A 14,803-nucleotide genomic window follows, 5' to 3' on the forward strand; every position below is an offset into this window, starting at 1 on the left:
TTTTTCAGCTTGTATTTAATTAGTATCAGATTGTGCCAGAATATATTCTGTATTTTTACTACAAAATGGGACAACAGTTAAAGAAAAGACAGAATGAAACAATGAGTTAGTTTTATGCCTTTCGAGAAGTGCCTCTTTTGAAACAGAGCGCTCAATTCAATCCATGACTACTAACCATTTTACTATTAAACTCCTACTGGCACATGTTTTGGAAAACAGATATTGGCCAGAACTTCCAATCTGGTTCCAAAAGTCTATTTCCGACCCATATTGGGCAAAAAGAGATCTACTCACCTTCCAACGGTTTTTTTGAACCTGTCTTCCAATGGAGGGTCCTTCCAAACTCTCGCAGTGCAGCAGTCCTCACAGAGAGCAGCAGACGGAGAGAATCATCATGGACTCCCCAGCCTCTTTCTATGGCACTAGCTGCTGCATTCCAGTAAGTAGAAAGTTTAAAGCTCCCAAAGCCACTTTGAGAAGCCACGGGGGGAGGGGGGGGTGGCGGTGGTGGTAAGTGTAAGTAGGCGAGGGGGTAAGCTGGCAAGTAAGTGGGTGAGGGGATAAAGTGGGTTGGGGGGATAGTCGGGACAGGGGTGGGCTGAAGGAGGCCATTTGGCCCATCATGTCTGTATCAGCTCTCTGAATGAGCAATTTATCTAGTGCCATTCTCTCACCTTCTCCCTATAACCCTGTGGATTGTTTCTCCTCAAATGATTATGTAATTCCCTCTTGAATGTCTTGATTGAACCTGCCTCTCCCACACTCAGACTGTGCCTTCCAGATCCTAACCACTCGCTGTGTGAAAAAGCTTTTCCTCATATTGCTTTTGCTTTATTTACCAATTACTTTAAATCTGTGCCCTTCATAATTGGAAGCAGTTTCTCCCTATCTACTCTGTTCAGACCCCTCATGATTTTGATTACCTTTATCAAATCTCCCCTCAGCCTTCTTTTCTTTAAGGAAAACAGTCCTAACTTCTCCAATCTATCTTCATAACTAAGGTTCCTCACCTCTGGAACCATTCTCATGAATCTTTTCTGCACTCTCTCCAATGCCTTTACATCCTTCCTAAAATGCAGTGTCCAGAACTGGTCACAATACTCCAGCTGAGGCCAAACTAGTGTCTTTTACAAATTCATCATAACCTCCTTGCTCTTGTACTCTATGCCCCTGTTAATAAAGCCTAAGATATGCTTTATTAACTGCTCTCTCAACCTGTCCTGCCGCCTTTAATGACCTATACATATATACACCCAGGTCCCTCTGCTCCAATAGACTTGTACCCCCTATTTTATACTGTCTCTCCATGTTCTTCCTACCAAAATGTATCACATCGCACTTCTCTGCATTGAACTTCATCTGCCATCTCTCTGCCCACTCCACTGACTTGTCTACATCCTTTTAAAGTTCTGTACTGTCCTCCTCATGGTTTATAATACTTCCAAGTTTTGTATCGTCTGCAAATGTTGAAATTGTTCCCTGTCCACCTAGATCTTTAATATATATCAGGAAAAGCAAAGATTCCACTACTGACACCTGGGGAACTCCACAACAAATCTTCCTCTAGTCCTCAGTTTGTTACTGAGAGAAGCAGATTGTAGCAATTGAGCCAATGAATTGCCTTAATGGGGACCATTTTAATCTTCAATTATCATGTGTAATTAACAATATTGAACTGTTGCTGCCCATTATGTACAGAATTTTAAGAATCAAAAAGGTTGCAAAGTACAGTTAGAGAGAGAGAGATGGCCAAGAACAGACATTGGAAACCTGGAAACAACTGAAGGAGAAATTGTGGGTAAAAACAGAAGAGCAATTAGAAAAATCTGATGGGTGGATACCGTTGGGATGTGGACTGAGGGAGGATTGAAGAAAATCAGAGAAAAAACAGAATGATGCCAACTCAGGCTATGGTGACAATGAACGAGCAATACCCAGTAGCTGAATTCCCCTTCCATTCATCATTCAAAGGTGACTGCACTAATAGTTGCTATCTCTCAACATCTTCCCTACTTCTCAGTCATGTCAGCATGGCTCTGTTTAATCAGCAGCTTGTGGGTTCAAGCCCCACTCCAGTTCTAGAGCACATAATCAAGTCTGACATTTCATTGCATTACTGAGGCGGAGCTGCATTTGAGACAAGAACTCAGATTTTCACTCCCAAGTCAAGTGCACAGGGCAAGGAAATTTCCTGACTTTCCAAACCCACCTTGGGAGGAACTGATGGTCTGATTTGCCCTGGTGGTCAAATTTTTGCTCTGGGGGGAGGGGGGGTGTGGGGTCAGATACAGGATGGAGTCAGGCCAGACAACCTCAGAAGCAGTAGAGACATGGAGCTGGGCCCCACGCGGGGAACACGTCTCGGACACAGTATAAAAGGAGAACCTGTAAGGGGTTCCTGCTGTGAGGTAGAAATGGGATGGAAGTGCTGCTGGTCCTGGGAGGGTCAGGTAAGCACTAACTGTGCTCATTGTCCAGCTGCTTAGTGACACTGGAAGATAAACCCATCATGGGCCTTACATCGGAAATCATAGAGTTTACTGCTGCCTATTCACCTTGTAATGAAGCAGCACATTTTACAATGTTAAGGCTGGAAACCTTCACAAGGGGATGGAGATGGCAGCATCTTATTCCCATCAGCTGCTCGCCATATTCTGTATTGACTCAGATTACCGTAATGCCTCAGGGGATGACTGATAGACACCGCATGCAAAACCCCTGCCCCTCCACCTCTCTCCACCCATCTCTCGGGGTGCAGCCATACAATGCAGCCTTGCCAGGAGCCTCCCAGCTGCACACTGTCATGGCAGAACAGTGTGGCTCAGAGGGAGCAGGCCAGCAGGGTAGTTTGTATTCAGGGGCACAACATGCCATCTGGGAATGGCAGCAACTGATGTCAGGCCAGCCTGCATTCATGCAGCCCCATTCCCACCCACCCCCACCACACACATCAGGCATTGCTCAGCCAGAGAACATAGCCCACATATGTAAGCAGACAAATGATCTATGTGAGACTAATCAAAGCCTTATGCGCCCATGTTTTATTTTTAATTGCCAGAATGCCACAAAAGAGGCCGAGTGGGGAAGGAGTGGGAGGGATGGTGTCCCATTTCAGTGACCAGGACTTCCAGATCTTGGTGGAAGAGGTACAGACACACCATTTCAGGAGATAGCCTCTGCCATGAGCACACCAGGGGGACCATGGAAGATCTTGGATATAGTTTAGGAAGAGGTTCCACAACCTGCTGCACTCCAGCAAGGTGAGTTATACGGCAGAAGCACACAGAGGTCCAAGTGATGGTTCACATCCGAATGCTGCACCTATGGTGAGAGACCTGGTGCATACCTGTCCAATAGCATGGAGGCTTGAATGGCTTCTGTAGGTGCACTCAGTAATGGGTAGAATTGTGAATGTCCACTGTGATGCACTGACACATTCAAAAATGTTGTCCCTGGCAGCACTTTTTAATAGGCTAATATCACTCTGTATGCAGTATCTGCAGGACAAGAGGGTTGTAGGCCTGCAGGTCAGCAGCCACTAATTTTGTATTTTTGCATTTTATTGCTGCTTTGCTCTTGATTTGAAACCTATAGGGAATATTTGAAGTTATTTTGTATTAAATCTTACTTGGTAGACATTGATTTTAACTGAGCTATGATTGTGCTTTGATTAATTAATCAATAGTGACCTGTTTTCCCAGACTTATTATTTTCCATACTGGCCATGCACAGCTGGTATTTAGACGACATCTTTGTTTTCCATTTTTCAAGCTGGAATACTAAAATAAGTTGTCTTTTGTTATCATTTCTCTGACTGCATTCAGTGACCCTTGAACTACAGGCCAAGGGCGATGACCACCTAGTATGGTCATCAGAAGATGAAGCTTGATTGACGGATGTAACACTTGAAGCATGACAGATGAGAAAAAACAATTAAAAGACATGAAAACAAATTGGATATTCTGAAGCCTGTATGGCATTGCCAGTGAGAATTGATAAGAACTGAGATTTGTGTTGGGAAAGGACTGTACCAGGACTCGGAAGGCTGGAACGGAGCCAGAAATTTGGCTCAAAGGGACGTTGCTTTGAGGACTCGCTGCTGCAGCCATAGTGGAATAGTCACCACTGAAGATGGGAGGAAGAGCCAGGAACAGAATGACTGACCGCAGTGCCCACCTGGAGGTTACTCAGTGACTTGGTAATGCATGTACCAAGGAGATGGTAACGTATGTACCAATTTAGGGTTCTGTCGTGGGACAGACTACTTTGGGGTTATCCATTTCAGGGAGCTATTGTAGAACAAACCAAAGTGGGGTTATTCTTTCTGCTTTAGAAAAATCTATCTTTCTTCTGATATATGTAAAGCGCTTTCTTCTTTCAATAAGATTACCTTTCTTTATTTTTACTTGTTTTTCTCTATTTTCTATATATTAATATATTTTCAATTACAAGTGTCATATTATTATTATTTTAATCATTATTCAATATCAATTAAATTGTTGTTTAATTGTTGTCATAGTCACTCACTGTGACGTCCAGAGTACGACTCTGAACCTAAATGAGACTCTGAAAAGCACTCTCAGGTCCCTCCCCACAGGGCCCACAATGCCAAGAGAGGGACAAGCTGGGAGTGGGTCTCTGAGGCTACAGGCGATTAGAAACGTTGAGAAGGCAGCCATGGAGATAGCCTGGGTGCCCACCTGACTGGCTGTCGGGGATGGAGAATCGCCCGTAGCAGGTGCTAAAGGTGGTGGTAGAGGCACTTTGGAACATGGTGCTAATGGTGGAGGTGATCCTGTAAATTCATAAGCAGAAGAGGATGTTGGTATGAGAGGGAGTGCAAAGGTCGATTTGCGTGATAACAGCACCACAATTATAGTTAAAGGCAATGGCGTGTAACAGATGTGCTCTCACAACCTGAAGGGCTACATCTCATTACAGACTTTTGTGTCTCACACAGGTCCTAGCACACTTGCTCACCGCCCCCCAGGCCACCTCATCCCTAGTGCGGCATGAGGTGGAAAAGATGTACGAGGAGGCAGCATCACATCTGATTAGCCCACACTCTGCCAACACAGGTACTAGCAGATTGGAGGAATGCAGTGTGCATGTAGAGTCAGTGGCACGTGGTGAAGGGCACTGCACCAGAATGCAGTAAGAAGTGTGTGAATCAGAGACATCAATGCACAGTCCCCCTCGGAGGAGGGAGGAAAGGCACAATGATGTTCCAGTAGGCAAGGAGGTCAGGCATCAGGAGTCTCCTTATGAGGAACAGTCCTTGGAGCAGCAGCAGGTGTGTAGCTATCTGGCAGAGTTCCACGAACTCATGCATTGTCAGTGGAGGAGTCCATGGTAATGATGAACTAAACCTTGTTTCGGGAGCTTGGCCACATTAACTTCAGCCAAGAGAGAATGGCCACTATCATGGAGAGTCCAATGCAGCACCACTTGGAATGGATGCAAGAGCAGCATGACTCCCTGCAAATGGTATAAGGCTCACTCAGTAACCTGGAGCAGTCCGTTCAGAGTATAAGCATTGACATCCATGGAATACACAAGGAACCGTGTTTCCTACAAGACATTCAAACTAGTGGAATGGACAACTGCTGCACCCCAGCAGCCAGCCCCACTAAACCCACCTGAAGGCCAAGCTAGGACTGTGGAGGTTAGTGAGGGAGGTGAAGGTACTGAGAGCATCTCAGCACCCTCATGTTCTACTGACACCTTAGCCCCCTTGCTAGATCCCTCCTCTGCTCTAAGGTGTACTGCAGGAATTCACCAAGGCTCCTTAGACAACACATTCCAAACCCACAACCACTACTACCTAGAAGGACATGGGCAGCAGATAGATGGGAACATTACCACCTGGAAGTTCCCCTCCAAGCCACTCACCATCCTGACTTGGAAATATATCACCGTTCCTTCACTGTTGCAGGGCCAAAATCCTGGAACTCCCTTCCTAACAGCACTGTGGGTGTACCCACACCACGTGGACTGCAGCAATTCAAGAAGGCAGCTCACCCCCACCTTCTCAAGGGCAGCTAGGGATGGGCAATGAATGCTGGCCTAGACAGCGAAGCCCACGTCCAATGAATGAATAAAAACAAAATTAAAGCAAAACACTGCAGATGGTGGAAATCTGAAATAAAAAGGGAAAATACTGGAAGAACTCAACAGGTCTGGCAGCATCTGTGGAGAAAAACAGAGTTGACATTTCGAGTCTGTATGACTCTTCTTCAGAGCTCTGCTCTACTTGTGCCAGTGACAACAGCTGCCCTTGCAGAAATTTGAGGTCATGGTCTGAGGTAGGCCCTCAACCTGTACGATGATGCCAATCACCACTCCTCAGTGCCAGACAGCATGAGAGTTGAGCTGCCGGCCTCCACCATCCCCGAGGCAACTACATAGCAGCATTCACAAGCACAGGGCTCCATATTAGCTCAATCACTAACGGGTTCACCAACACTTTGTTAATTTCACAATTAAGCACATTGTAAATACATATCACTATGACCAAGAGTGTTGTGGCCTGTTTTTGTACAAATGAGATTGTTTATAGAATGAAAGTGGTTCTTACCAATGGAACTGAAGACTGCATGCTGAAGTGCCTCTCATTAACACCATCAGGAGCCAGGGTGTGCACACGCATGTCCAGCAGTGGAAGGCTACTTCCATCTTCAAACCTTCAGATGAGGTAGGAGTTCACAAACGGTTGTGGTTTGAGATGCTCCCTGAACACTTCTTGTCCATCAATGATTGTCTTTACAGGAGGAACAATATCAAATCCAGTTTATCAGGTGCCACTTCAACTAGGGATGCTGTGTCGAAGGCAGTCATCATAACTGATTATTACACAGTGACTAAAGGGGATTTCCTACATGTTAAGATGTCGTGTATGCTCCAGGGAATCATGCTTGTGTGGTTTCTCCACTACATTGGAAGCCTTCGTCTTCCAGGTGGTGGAGGCCATGGGGTCACAGGGAGGTGAGGTGCATGTTGCAGAGGTCACACACATTCCTGACACTGGACACAGGTGGTGGATGTGGAAGCTGGTAGAAGGCGTGCTGAATACAGGTGTGGCATCACCCTGCACAGTGTACAGTCACTGTAGTACTGTCGGCACAGGCAGTCCTATCTGTAGGTCGGGGGTGTAAAGTTCCTCAGTGTGAAAGAATTATGGCAGCTTCTGGGGTACCGGGCACATCCGTGCAGGACACTTTAGTTTGGTCACACACTGACTGCCCATTCAGGGAGTGGAGGGCCTTCCTGATCATGAAGGTGTCAGATAGGTGACATGATGCCCTTATGGTGATGTCGGTGCAGCCTATAGCTCCCTGTACTTGTTGTTTCTGCAAACTCCTGGTCCTGTGTGTCACAGCCTCCAGGGAGTTTATGTGCTCCTGCACTTGAGCAAAGAGGGTACCTGCAACTGCCTTAATGAACCTGTGCACAGCTGATTGTGAAATGCTGCAGAGGTCTATGGCTGACCCCTGGAACTAGCGGGCAGCTTTAAAAATTTAAAGGTGCTGTGACCTTACGTGCAATTGGCAGGACATGTGGACAGCAGACTATAGTGCCAGATTTTGTTGCACTATGGGCCATATGGCAATGAACTATTCTTCTGCACTGGTTTCCTATCCTATCACTGTCAGCTGATGGCAAGTTTCTCCAGTGAAAAGCTTTCCCTGCCGCTAAATGGAACATTTTTTCACGTATTTTTATTGTAATGGCATGGGAAATGACAACGAGAGAGAAAGCGGAAGTGGCGCACAGTTTTGGTTATGACATTGGGAATGGCGTGCTGTTGACTAAGTCCCGACCGGAATCACGCACATGTTCACACATGCCTACTTGCCCTCCTCCATAACCTAGTCAAAACTGAGGTCAATTATAGCAACCTCACTGCCAAACCCACTAGCTGAACATGGGGAACATAGACCTCACCAAGCAAAGAGCTTGTTCTCCCACTGCCTTAATGGGGCAGCGAGACTGCCTTCTAAAATTACTTTTATAATAGTTCAGAAAATGATTGGGGTGCAATGAGCTAAGACAGTGTTGCATAGGCACTGATGCAGTAAAGCCCATATCTTAATGTCTGATAAGTTAATTAGTAGCCAAAGCAGTCAGTTCCACTCATAGATCTGTCCATTTAAGTTATCCACTGGAGAGTTTAAAGCGCTGGGGATACTCAGTATTTGATTTCTCCGCAGCTTTTTCTCCAGCACTGATTCTTTTACTTCAAAGAAGTCACTTATTTGTGTGATGCGACTCCTAATGAGTATGAGTTTCTCCCCAAGCATTGCTATTCACTCCAGACCATAATGACTGTTTTTTCGTTTGTTTTATCCAACTATAGCATAAGGCTTTGTGTTAAAACCTTAACTCCTCTAAAATCAATCCATTGTTATCATCAGCAACATCTCCTCAAAATGTTGGACAAAAGACACAAGCATCTACAATGTACTAATTCCACTCACCTTCAAAGCACTTCCCCTAAAATGTACCTGTTGACAACCTGATGATCCGTGTAAGGGAGGATTTGTTAAAGTGAAGCTGAGAAACAGGAAGCAATCTGCATTTTTCCAACCTTTAAACTATAGAGTTTAGAGTTTTAGGGTCTGATTTTAACTCTAAGTGAATAGGTTTTGAATTAATTAAAATTGGGCCTAATTAGTTTCCATGTAAGGATATTTTGAGTTAATTTCTGAAAAAATACATTCTGGCTTTCCGTGAGGCACAATAAGAGCACAAGTTTCAGGATCTAAAATTGTACCAAAAATAAATTCAAATGAGTGAATAATCACCATTAAAGGGGGTGGCTGTATATCCCTTCCATAAGAATATTGGTGGTGATAAGCCATTCGCACAGTAAACATGTGAATTAATTATCTACAGGATGGATTCCAGTTGGAACAAGTCAGCTATGGGAGGACCAGGAAGGATGATGCAGCCTAGAGCCTAAATCATCTACACATGACTACTCAAACCCAGGTACCACAGGTAAGGGTCAAAGTTAGAATGCACTGTACACTAACTGGAGCCCTTTGCAAAGTCCCAAAGAGACCAGTAACCAGATCCACAAGAACCTTGACCACGCCAATTATTACTAAATCCAGAAGAAAAATACTTGTATTTAAATAGCACCTTTCATCTCCTCAGGACCTTGCAAAGTGCTACACAGCCAACAAAAGTACTTCTTCAATACAATCATTGAGACAATGTAGGAAAATGTGGCAGCCAACTTATGCACAGTGGGATCCCACAAATGAAATGTGATGAGATGAATCACCAGTTAAACTGTTTTTGGTGAAGGGATGAATGTTGGTTAGGATAGCTCTCTGCTCTTTTTCAAATAGTGCTATGGGGTTGTTTTTATCTTCCCAAACAAATATTCCTTATGATTGGCGGGCAAGTGGCCTTTGCAATTTTTGGAAACTTCATGCATGGGCTGAATGAGGTTTCCATCAATTAAAAATAAAATAAAATTTTTAAAATTTCATTTATAACATGTCCCTACTCATGTGACTGAGCCACATGCAGGGACATGTTTTATAACATTCTTAACATCTTTATTTTTTATTTTGAAAACTGTTCATCTCCCTGAGGCAGCTCTGTAACTCAGGGAGATTTTCAAGCGCACACTCACCCTCCCCCTACCGCCCGCACAGGCAACACTCAGCGCTGCCGATCGCATTTCACGTTGGGCGGGCCTTAATTGGCTCACCAGCGTGAAATCGCGGTCTGGCTCTGATCGCGGGCAGTGGTCAGCTTCCTGACCACCCCCACCCACCCCCACCAAGCCCACCCGACAAGGGAAAAATCCTGCCCCATGACTTATCCAAAATGGCAGTGGGGCACCAAATCCGTAATTCCCACCCCCATATCCAGCATAAGCCATTTTTGTTGGGGCGGAGGGGAGTGGGTAACGGGGGTGGGACGGATTTCGCACATACACGTTTTGTGGTGGTGACTCTTTTAAAAGTGCAGCTGACTGCAAGCAGAAGTGATTTTTGCTCTTGGCATATCCAAAACCCGACTTGTGTGACTTACAACTTTGCGCACAAGCCGTAAATCTAGCAGAAGGTCTTTGCAGGGATCAGGAAACATTTTGGAGGTCACAAAAAGTTTCAATAAATGCCAACAGAAGGCCAACTATTCCAAACGCAGGTATGGCTGACACCAAGGGCACTGGGGAGAGGGGCCTGTGGCCTTGAAAGATGATATCTATTCCGTCCTCCTGACTCAGTCATCCAGGTGGGAGAAAGGGAGTGAGTCTGACAAGGGTATGAGAGTGCATCAAGCCAAATAAGCTGCAAAATGTTTGTGTCACCATTTCATATTCATGCCATTGAAGCACGTGAGTGGGGCAAGAGGGGACAAGGCCAGGAGTTGAATGCAGCACAGCATGTACCAGGAGGAGGAGGACAACCAGTTTTGACCACAAGTAAAGGGATTCCAACTCCAGAGCTCATATCCAGAGCAGCCTATAACAGGGCGTCCTGGTCAAACAGGGCAGCTGCATTACGGCCACAACTTTCCTGCCTGACTCCATTGCAATTAACATAAAGCTTGAGAGCACAAAATCGGCATGTGTTTTTTAAATTTAAATTTCACTTGTAAATATCTCATATTACATTGGTTTCACTTTATTCATGTGTGCATCATCGTTATTTGAGACTAGTTTCGTTAGAGAGTTAAATGTTCTGGCATGCCTCATGGTTGGCACACATTGATGATTAGGGGAGTAAGGGACATTTCCTTTATTGTGGAAGAAACAATGTTGGGTTTTTTCTTCACCCTTTATTGAATGTTTGTATTGGTGTCCAGTGTTGTACTCGCCACTTTGTGGGGACCTGGCTGAACTTGCAGGCTCAGCTGGCCCTGCCTTCGATACATTGCAAAGTACATTGCCCGAGGTCACTCTCAGAGGGGCTAATTGAGATATTGTAGATCAACTTAAAACCCCATAATGACTTTGCTAGCCAACACCCTGAGATGGACACACATGTGGAGAGTACGGACATCACCCATTAGGCCCTCATTTTCATTAACTGACTGTCCCCACCAACCCCCACCGCTGACCCCTGCTCACTGTTGCCAGTTCTGAGCCTCCGTGCAAACTGTCTTCTCCTGCTCCCCACCCTTGTGCTGTAGGGTTAAACAAGGAAAACTGCTGCCCACAGGCACAACTGCGCAAAGCCGGCAGGTGCACGCCATCTTGAAACGAACGTGATCCGGGTGCCACGAGATTTTCGTATCCCCCTAACTTTACCTTGAAGGTAGGGCATCATTTTTATAAGGTTTCACACTAATGAGCATTCATTTTACGAAAAAGTATTAAGAATCCGCCACAGGCCGGCATAATGCTCAAAATGTCACAAATATTTACCTCAACCGGTTCTCAAAATTTTCCACTCTGCCTAATGAAGTCCCTCATGTTTCTCACATTGTGGATTCCATAAAATCTCACCCCCCACCCCTCCCACCCCCACCCGGCCCCCGTCCTGCATGCACATGGATGTGTCTGCATGTGCCATTCAGTGAGGTCAAGTCTGTATTAACAATCAAATGACCTCAACGTTCACTGTTCAAACACAAATGAGGACATCAAGCACTTCTCTGAGGTACTGAAGAATTGTAAGTATACAATCAGAGAAAAGGAAGGAGAATAAACTACGCCATTTTATATATTTTTGGTTGAAGTGTCCCTCTGGGAGCGATGCCATATTTAAAGCAGTTTCAGACTGTGTGACTGCAATGGGAGTTTTGAGACGTTTCACTGCATTGACAATCTAATACTAACAAGGACTAATTAAATGATTTTATCTCTATTAGATTCTCATTTCACGGGCAATGGGGTGACCTCAGCAGCAGCTGCAGCTGTTTGATGCTGGGCTAACAGGAAGTCTCTTGCTGTGGGTTTAACCCTTACCAATCTCTGCCTTAACCAATCTGAGGCTCCTCAACCAGACGAAGGGGGAATTGTGCTTTGTGGAGGCAAGGGAAAGAAAAATCTGAAAATTTGATCAAAGCCATCAGCCATTCTAATCACTAAGATAAGAGCAAAACACTGTGGAAGCTGGAAATTATTTTGTGTGTGCTATTTTAAGCCATTTTAACCATTTACTTCCAGTTTCCAGTTGAAGGAAGGAGAGTATGAAATTAATAGCTGTAGCCAATTTCTAGTAAGCCTGCTCAGCTCGCGTTGGGTGACTTTCCCCTTCACAGTGCCTCCAAGTCAATGCAGCCGATCCCTGCTGTGATACAGCAGAGCATCCAGCTACTTTCAGGGAAATCGGTGACAGCAGCTAATATTAAACAGGGAACTGATATTAAAGGGTGGCATTTTCCCACGATGAAACTAAGTACGGTGGCGGGCAGTTTTGCCCACTGTCCGTAATGGTGGAAATTCGCACCCAATTTTGCGCTTGGAGTCTCATTAATTATGCAAAGATGCAGATCAGCCTGAACCACCCGGTTGATCCAGAGTTGATTCAGGCGGCTGCTGTCAGCTGGTGGGGTTGCAGGTCCGGGTCGGCCAACTGACATGCCTGAGCATAAAATAGCGCACGCTGGAGTCAGGCAAGCGTCTTGACGTCATCTTGCACTCACGTGATATTCGGTCGGTGGGCGCACGTGACAGCCAGCAGCATGCCCGCCGACAACTATGAGGCCTATTAAGGCCGTTAATGTATTAATTAAGAACGATTCTTCGCTGCCCGTCCAACCAGAAGGTTGACAGGCAGGCAAATTGTCCTGGCAGCCTTTGGAATTTTGAGGGAACCTCATCCATGGGCGGGATGAGACTTCTGAGATCAATTAAAAAAAGTAATAAATATTTTTGACAGAATTTTTATAATCTATATGTTCATATGAGGGAGTCTGATGTGTGGAGATTTTTCCTGCATTTCCAAATCCTTATTTCATGGTTTCAAATTCTTCAGCTCCCTGAGGCAGATCTTTGCCTTCAGGATGCTTTCTGTCAGCGCTGCCCTGGGCCCGCACCCCACCCTCCTCCCATCCCCGCCTGGACAGCGCTGAGCCTTTCAACCTGCGTTACACACTGGCTGGCTGTTAATTGGCCAGCCGGTGTGAATTGGCAGTCGGGGGCCAATTGTGGGTAATGAGCCATTACCCGGCAGCTCCCGGGACCACCCACCACACCTGCCTGATGACCTCAAAATTCAGCCCACAATCTCACTCTCTCCAGCCCACCAGAGATGTCTGGCAGCTGGAAGAGGAAAACCGAGAGCCTGAACAGGAAGGCAGGGCCCCGCTTCATACACCAGGCCATCCAGGCCTTAATCAGAGCAGTGCAGGCGCAAAGGCACATGTTCTATCCCAAGGGTGACTGCAGGAAGCACAGCAGCCTCACCTCTCCGGCCTGGGAGACCATCGCAGAGCAGGTCAGCGTGGCTGACACCCACGTTCAAAATGCCACCCAGTGCAGGAAGAGGATGAATGATCTCATCCGCTCCACCAGGGTAAGTCGGCCTTCAAAACCCTCCAATATCAAACTCTCATCATGGCATCATGCACTGAAACGGTGACTCTCTTCAGGGGTCTCACACAACCCTTAGTGGGGGACACATATCAACACTCATTCTCTCACCGAGACTCTCACATCATCACCAAGCCATCTATCATGTTGCTCACAGTCCATCCTCTGGCCCTCCTGAAGAGGGCTCACCACACACAGGGGGAGTTTTTCTTTTATTCGTTCAAGGGATGTGGGCTTCGCTGGCTGTGCCAGTATTTATTGCCCATCCCTAGTTGCCCTCGATGGTGGTGATGAGCTATCTTCTTGAACTGCTGCAGTCCATGTGGTGTAGGTACAGCCACAGTGCTATTAGGAAGGGAGTTCCACGATTTTGACCCAGCTACAGTGAAGGAACAGTGATATATTTTAGGGAGTTCCACGATTTTGACCCAGCTACAGTGAAGGAACAGTGATATATTTTCAAGTCAGGATGGTGAGTGACTTGGAGGGGAATTTCGAGGTGATGGTGTCCCCAGCTATCTGCTGCCCTTGTCCTTCTAGGCAGTAGTGGTTGTGGGTTTGGAAGGTGCTGTCTAAAGAGCCTTGGTGAATTTCTGCAGTGCATCTTGTAGATGGTACACACTGCTGCTATTGTGCATCGAAGGTGGAGGGAGTGAATGTTTGTGGATGTGGTGCCAATCAGGCAGATTGCTTTGTCCTGGATGGTGTCCAGTGTTGTGGGAGCTGCACTCATCCAGGCAAATGGGGAGTATTCCATCACATTCCTGACTTGTGCCTTGTAGATAGTGGACAGGATTTGGGGAATCAGGAGGTGAGTTACTCGTCGCACGATTCCTAGCCTCTGACCTGCTCTTGTAGCCACAGTATTTATATGGCTAGTCCAGTTCGGTTTCTGGTCAATGGATATCCCCTAGGATGTTGATAGTGGGCGATTCAGTGATGGTAATGCAATTGAGCATCAAGGGGCGATGGTTGGATCCTCTCTTGTTGGAGATGGCCATTCCCTGACACTTGTGTGGTGTGAATGTTACTTGCCACTTGTCAGCCCAAGCCTGGAATATCCAGGCCTTGCTGCATTTGGACATACACTGCCTCAATATCTGAGGAGTTGCGAATGGTGCTGAACATTGTGCAATCATCAGCGAACATCCCCACTTCTGACCTTATGATGGAAGGGTGGTCATTGATGAACCAGCTGAAGATGGTTAGGTCTAGGACACTACTCGGAGGAACTCCTGCAGTGATGCCCTGGAACCGAGATGAATGACCTCCAACGACAACCATCTTCCTTTGTGCTAGGTA

Source organism: Carcharodon carcharias, chromosome 15 (assembly GCF_017639515.1).
Source record: "Carcharodon carcharias isolate sCarCar2 chromosome 15, sCarCar2.pri, whole genome shotgun sequence".
NCBI lineage: Eukaryota > Metazoa > Chordata > Chondrichthyes > Lamniformes > Lamnidae > Carcharodon > Carcharodon carcharias.